Here is a 7,862-nt window from a genome sequence, read left to right on the forward strand (position 1 = left end):
GGTGTAGTCATCTCGAGTGTCCTCTAAATGCCATTATGGGCTGCCTTAAAAGTAATCTCAGGGACCCTAGACATGTATTAACTTAGGGCCAAATCATTTATGGAATCAAAAACACTTAGTCTCGTATAGTCCTTAAGACTTGGAGCTTGTATATTTGGTACCTTTTTAACGTATAGAAGTTTCCATGGAAATAGTTCAACTACTATTAGAGTTTGATATTCAAAAGTAAATAGGAGATGTTAAGAATGGAGTTACTCCGGATCTCACATCATATTTAACTTACAACTAAGACATGCCAGAAAAGAAAGAGAGTAAACTCTATATAGTCTGTACTTTCCTTCAGGTGGTCATTATACACATATCTTATACCCGGCCCATCCTGGGGATCGGTGAACAACTATGGAATCATAATCTCATTTTCATACCGAGTACATATCAAGATAAAGGAAAGATAGTTTTCCATACACTACTCATTAGCACGTAGAAGCCTTAACAGGCAATGCTCAGTTCTTGTAGGGGTGTCAACACCTAACTGTAGTTAGGGATTATGAGGCATGCCTGGAGTTCTGGGAATGGAATTATCCCCACATTCCACATTTAATTCACTTAAGGCTAAGACTTTCCAAAAGGAAAGAAAGATAGTTGTACATACTTATACCAAAACATGCCAAGAGAAAGCTTTACATACCTTTTATGAGTTACTCTTTATCTCGTTCGCCTCGTCGTCCTTTGAACCTATTCAACATGGAAGTAATATGAATATCAACCACTCTGGACTTTCCAACACCTTCAGTTGCACCTTAGTATTCATGGAATCTATTTCCTTGTCCGTTTCCTTGACTAGTCCTTTAATTAGTTAAGGCGTTAACGAAAATTAGGCAGCACCTCTCCTATAACGTGCCCTATACAAATTTCCAATCACACCCCGAATAACTACAGACAACCAAAAACAACAACCTGCAACATATATACATGATATTCACACCAACATTACACAATACAAACCCCAAACAACTCACTCAAAATTATCAAAACGTGAATTTGGGATAGCTTACTGTCTTGCATTGTTGCTTCATTTCGAAAGGGTAATTGATGGAAACAGGATTTATATCCTCATGAAAGTTATAGATATGTGTCTTAGGGTCTCATACAATTTTGAATCACCCCTACATCAACTCTGTACAAAATGATATATCCAAAATACTAACAGTAGTCCGTGTAAGATGTCCAAAACCAAAATCTGGGCAGTACCTCCTCTATACTTCATCACCCTATTTCGAGATAATAAAAGCAAAAATAGATTTTAAAGGCTAAATGAAAGTTATAGAAATATGCAATACCTTTCCAAAACATATTGAATCACTTGAAACAAATCTGTACATAAGAAGTTATACTAATATTACTAACAATAGTCCCATTCAAAAACGGGTTTGTTAACTAGCTCTTTACGTTTTCTCTCTTTGTTCTTTCAACTTTCTCTCAAGTTCCAAGCTGAAGAATTAATTCCATAAACATTGTAAGATACATATATACATCTCCATGTGGTTGAGGAACACCGTAGATAATTAATTTACGGAGAAAAATTTAAGAACTTACCTTTAATTCTTAAAAAAACCATGGCTGCCTTGTTCTTTGTTCCTCACGTTCTTCCTCTTCTTTTGTTTGCTGGAGTTTCAGCTCCAAATAGAATAAGAATGACTTAGTATTCATCCAAATACACATATATACACCTCTTTAGAAGGTGCCACATGTCATCCCCCTAGAGTGACACATGGCAGCCTCTTAGGGTGCCACCTAAACCCCTGTGGCCAATCACATGCTGCCATATGGCAGCGGGGTCCACCCTAAGTAGGTGAGTCACCTGCTTTCTTTTCACCTGCTACTTGTCACCTGCTTGCTTCACTTTCGTAAGTTTGGAAACTAGTTTTGCTCCCTTTCGTAGGATCATCATCTCGTCTCATTTTATGCCTATGTAATCCGTGCTTCGCAAGCTTGGTATATCCTCAAGTAGCTTAAGTGTATAAGACTTCTAAGTTAGTAGATTACGTAGGTAAGTCGAGTCCTATGACTCCTTACTTGGTCTCCAACTTCTTCCAACTCTTCATAACCCTACTTCCAACCTTCCCTACTATGGGGTATCACATTCTCCCTTTCTTGGAGTTGTTTGATAGTGTCGTAGTGTATCCAGCTCACATGATAATGTCTAAGGAACTTGTAAGACATTTCGAGTTTAAAAGTGTGGGGTGTAGCATCCTTCCCCCCTTTAGAACATTCGTCCCCGAATTGTAAATAAAACTTCCCTCAAGTCCTTATACCGATTATAGGGAGATTGTTTTCTATTGCAATCACATATTTTTTCATCCAAGTAATTAACATATAAGTTTCAGGAGTTGGGGTTACCTGTAGACATCAGGAATAGGTACGAATACTTGTGTTTTATATCCTCTTTAATTCCTTAGGTCATCTCCTTTTTTGGTTTTGGTTTTGGTTTTTGCTACAGTATCTTGACGGAAGGGACGCCTTTAGTCTACAATCTTCTAGTTTGCCGATTTAAGATGATGATAGGTTGTCCCTCACAGGATTCCATTTCCTAGACATCTTCTATGGAACATACCCTGGTTGGCTCGTCAGTACCCTTGCAAAGAATTCCTATCTGATGGACTGGGCATATATTTTTCAAATAAGGTGGTAAGCTCAACTTACCAGCCACTTTGCCTACCTTACGAGCAACTTGATACCATCTAATATAATTTGGGCTAAGTTTCCTTTTCTGGATGACCATGTTATGAACATCCAATCATCAATTTGAACTCTGTATGTCGATGTCGATTATCTATATATCATTTCTGCTGACTTTGGGCTATTAGTCAATAGCTTGCTTAATCATGTCGGGGCCTTTTTAGCTTAGTCTTTCTAGCATCGACCCATCTAATAGGGGACTTACATGTCTTGCTCTACCAGTCTTGTATGAGGCCATTGGGATACTGAAGTAGTAATTATTATTATAGGCAACTTGATAAGTGATGGATAATTATCCCAGCTACTTTTGAAGTTAACAACACCAACTCATTACATATCTTCTAACGTTTAAATGGTACGCTTTAATATGTTCATCAGGTTTGAGGGTAAAGTAGTGTACGAAGACTTATTTGTCTTCCCAGCTGCTTCGCGGACTGATCCTTCGTAGTTAATTGTAACTTGGGCTTCTTTTTCTGGGATAATAGCTATGGGGACTCCGTAAGGTCCTACAACTCTTTTACCTTATAATTTTACACTTCTCGGCTGAGTAGGTAGTCTTTGATTGAAGGAGTAGGGGCTAATATCATTAATCCAAAAGTAACATTCCCTATAGAGTCATCTGGCGCTGGAGTGCGAAGTGACTCTTGTAGCCCGGGTCATATTGTGGGATTTTTGACCTCGCGTATTACTTCCTGGATTCCGTAAATTATATCAACTGGTACCCTTACCTTTTGGGTTTTGCTTTTCAATCCTTAGAGTTGGCTGCCAAGTGATGTTGAAATTTCCTCGCCCACTGGCCCATATAGCCATTCGGTCATTTTCCTATCATTAACTGGTACTATGTCGAAGAACTGTGGCATTCAAGTGCGCCATCAATTGGTAATTAATTAATCCTGCTGGTTTTCCTTAAGCCCTTATTACAATTGGCTTAACGTATCTTACAATACTCTGGGTACATAATCTCATATCATTCCCTTGTCACTAGATCAAATTCTTTGACCTCACGTGATCATATCATCACTAACGCATTAAGTTCCATCAGAATTTTGAAGTTAAGCGTGCTGGGGCGAGAGAAGTACTAGGATGGGTGACCTCCTTGGAAAGTCCTCATGTTGCGTTTCATGGTATTCCTTGCAATAATGTGTGGGGCACTCAACTTAGCCTAAAATTTATCTTAGCGTCGTCTCGCGAGTCTTTATGTTTTGCCTTGTCCTTTTCTCTGTTATCTTGCAACCAATATCGGGGTAGACCTTTAGTTCCACTATGACCCTGTCCTTTTTTGGTCATTTTTGTTTAACTTCTCCTATTGTATTCACCCCTTTTTGTACGCACCCATTCATTAGGGTTGGCTACCGAGTAGAACTAAAGTTCATTCATATAGTGACCTTTAGAGCTACCTTGAGTTCTGTCTATCATTAGCTGGCATAGTTTTAAAGGAATTTGACATATAAGCTTGCCAATCCTATAGTAACCAGCTAGTCTTGTCTGTCTTATTTAAATCATTTCACAATTTTTCCTTACCCTCGCTTGTAACCTTTTTAACACATTTTCGTGTCATTCTTTACCTTTACGAGAATATGAGAGAGTGCAAGAAATACCTTGTTGCACTTCTTTCTATTTCCTTATTTACTCCTTGCTCATCTTATCTCCTACCATATGAGTCTTGCTATTTCTTTTCCTTGGTTATTTATCTATTGCAATATCATTTGCGACCAACTCTACAGCCAATATTTGGCTTTTGATCTAGCATGCTGTCATTATCCTTCGCAGTGTCCCTTGAGTTAGTCGATATCCTTTTATTATTATCTTCTTTTGCTTTTGTGCGCACCCACCTTCTAGTGTTATATCGTTCAGGGTCTCATCAAAACTTCTTAACGCTGTCTTACATACCATTCTAACTTCTATCCAATTACTGGTGGCTTCCAGATCTTTCTAACTTGGTTCAGCAATGGATCTTATTTTAGTTTAAACATCCATCTCAAGCATGTTGCCCCATCAATTGCCTCAATCTTACCCTTGCAGTTCTCTCACTTTCTTCCCCCCTTTAGAGGGTACTTATACATTTATCTGCTTATACCTTGCTCTATGTCTCTATGCCTAGTTTCAAATTCGTCCAGTCTCCTTCCTCAGTCTACTTGGTACTGTATCATGTCCCTGTCTTTCTGTATTTTTTTTGCCAACTTAATTATCCCCGTACGGAACCTTGGCTAAATCACAAAGTGACTTGAACGTTTCCATACATAGTGCGACATCTTCTCTATTAATCTGTACTTAAGTAATGGGACCCATGGAATAACTCTCCCAAGGCCACATTCTCCTTATCCTTATAAAAGTTAATATACACTTATAGCCGTTCTAAATTTTCTTTTAACTAGGCAACATTTGTACTCCGACATTCATTGTCCAAGGTTCTCTTGGAGTAGTGGCTTTCCCAACCTATATCCTTTGTTTCTTAGGATGAATGGAAGTTATGCCAATTATTCCTTAAGTTTGTCGTCTTTGTCTCCTAAGAGTTCCGTTATTTTCGGGGAGACGTTGTGTACGCGCATTACTCCTTTATACCTTATAGCCCTTACCCTTACTGTTTACCCAACATAGGCTTCTAACTTAGTCAACGTATACCAAGTACGCCTTCCCAGTGATCCTACTTTATCCCTATATAATTGTATTACACCGTTCAATTCATACTTGCCTATCCCCTTTTTAGTTCATACTCACATTCAGTTCCTGACATCTCTTTAAGATGCTTCTGTCCGAAGCTCTTTTCCCAATTAGTCGGTGGAGAACTATAAACTGTTATCGTAAACCCTTTTCCAACCAGTGTTAGAAGAAACTAGAATCTCCTAATCATCACAGTATGTTTTTAATACTTGACCTACCTAGTTTCCTCCTGAGTTTATCCTCGAGTTATGAACAACTTATCTAATTTACAATTAGGAGTTGGGGGCTTAGTACTTTTAGAATGAGTGAATCTCAATTACTGGACATCTTATCCTTCAACTTGAGCGTCTTTTTTTTCCTAGAGCATAATTACGGTTGGAGATACTGTGGTCTGAACTGTACTGCTCAGACAGACTTTTGTTTCTCCGTAATAAACTTCCCCGAGTAAAAAGGGTATCCCTTATTGACGACCTGAAGGGTACCTATTACAACTTTAGTTAACCATAATGGGGGTACTTGGTATCAACTTCCAAGACATATTAAGATTATATGTTTCATCCCCTTTTCTTGTTCTGGGAAAATTTTGGCAAAGTTTCCTCTATATTTCTTACTTATCCCCAGACCTGCACGCAGAAAATATCAACAATGCCTCACAAGTCCAACACACATATATATATTCATATTATATCACAGCCACACAGGGCTTTCAATATCATCTCATATCGTTGCCATACATGGCTTTCAACGTTAATAATAGTATGAAAGTGATGGACTTACCTCGTATGTCCAACTTTAAACTGCATCTGTTTCACTTTCTGTCTGCTTTTCTTTCAAGTTTCAACTTTACATTTTAATCACATGTCAATACCTTACCCGACAGATATCTTTCGGGCCTTTACTTTACTTACCAGCGTGCTTCATAACTTCCCATGTCGTCAATTACTTCCTTTTGTTGGTGTCATCCTTCTGTGAAGATCCATGGTTAGTATAAGGAATTGTCCTATAATTCAGATCTATAGCACGATCTCAGATGTAAAAGAAAGGTAACATCCTAAATGTCCTATAGCCTCTTGTTTATAAATGTGGTGTGCAACACATCGATACACAAGATTCTACTAGACACAATCTGTAGACAATCCAAGAACGAACTGCTCTGATACTACTTCTATCATGACCCAACCCTATAGGCCACGACTGGGGTCCGACCTAGACCCCCGGTATACCTAACTATCAGCTGTGGTCAAATTGAACTGTAAATAAAACAATATCATATAACAGAGCCCCATTGGGTGATAACATTTTCATAAACCTGTAGCCCTTTTTATTTATGTCGTAACATGAAAGGGCATGAGAGCCGACAAAACTGCCATAATATAATAACATATACCATACATCATGTAGACCCAGCTGAATCAAACTGATATACACAACCCACCGATACATGTCTGCAGACCTCTAACAACATTAATGATGACATATGATGGGACAGGTCCCCCACCGTAACCCTGAATAACAAAAAAATACTATACATCAACGGCCAGTGCCAAAAACTAGGTTCCGATACAATGAAGCCTCCTCTAGCTGAGATGAGCGGAATCCTAAGCTGACGGACTCTCATAACCTATATTTGTACCTGCGGGTATGAAATGCAGCCCTCTCCCCCCCTTCCCCGAGAAAAGAGGGGTCAGTACGACATATTTTCTAAGTATGTAAAACATAACATAGCATAACTAGAAACATATTTGAAATGGAGAAGCAGGGGGTCCAGTTCATCATAAAACAAGCCTCTGTACCTGTACTCTGTGAATCATAAAAACATGCATGTTCAAATTATATCATATAGCCGGCCCTATCAGGGGTTCGGTGGATACACCTATAAGATCATCATAACCCAGTTCTATCACCACCTTATTACAACACATCATCATATTTATATACATACATATCCGGCCCTTTAGTGAGGGGCTCGGTGGACAATGCAGTGAATTATGCACAATTACTATTCCCGGCCAGGGACTCGATGAAAGAAGTGCTATAGTATACACGAGTAGAGTAGTGAGCAACTATATGCAGTTTAAATCATTATTGGAGACTCAATAGAATAAGAAAGTTAAGCTTTTGTTTGAGGACCCGAATAACGGTGTAGTCATCTCGAGTGTCCTCTAAATGCCATTATGGGCTGCCTTAAAAGTAATCTCAGGGACCCTAGACATGTATTAACTTAGGGCCAAATCATTTATGGAATCAAAAACACTTAGTCTCGTATAGTCCTTAAGACTTGGAGCCTGTACATTTGGTACCTTTTTAACATATAGAAGTTTCCAGGGAAATAGTTCAACTACTATCAGAGTTTGATATTCAAAAGTAAATAGGAGATGTTAAGAATGGAGTTACTCCGGAGCTCACATCATATTTAACTTACAACTAAGACATGCCAGAAAAGAAAGAGAGTAAACTCTATA

General features: G+C 38.6%; 1 pseudogene; it reads left to right on the top strand.

Moving 5' to 3' along the window:
* Window positions 1–3,740: 3,740 nt before the first annotated feature.
* LOC129881294 (5S ribosomal RNA) lies at window positions 3,741–3,860 on the top strand (annotated as a pseudogene).
* The last annotated feature ends 4,002 nt before the right edge of the window (window positions 3,861–7,862 follow it).

Source organism: Solanum dulcamara, chromosome 2 (assembly GCF_947179165.1).
Source record: "Solanum dulcamara chromosome 2, daSolDulc1.2, whole genome shotgun sequence".
Classification (NCBI taxonomy): Eukaryota; Viridiplantae; Streptophyta; class Magnoliopsida; order Solanales; family Solanaceae; genus Solanum; species Solanum dulcamara.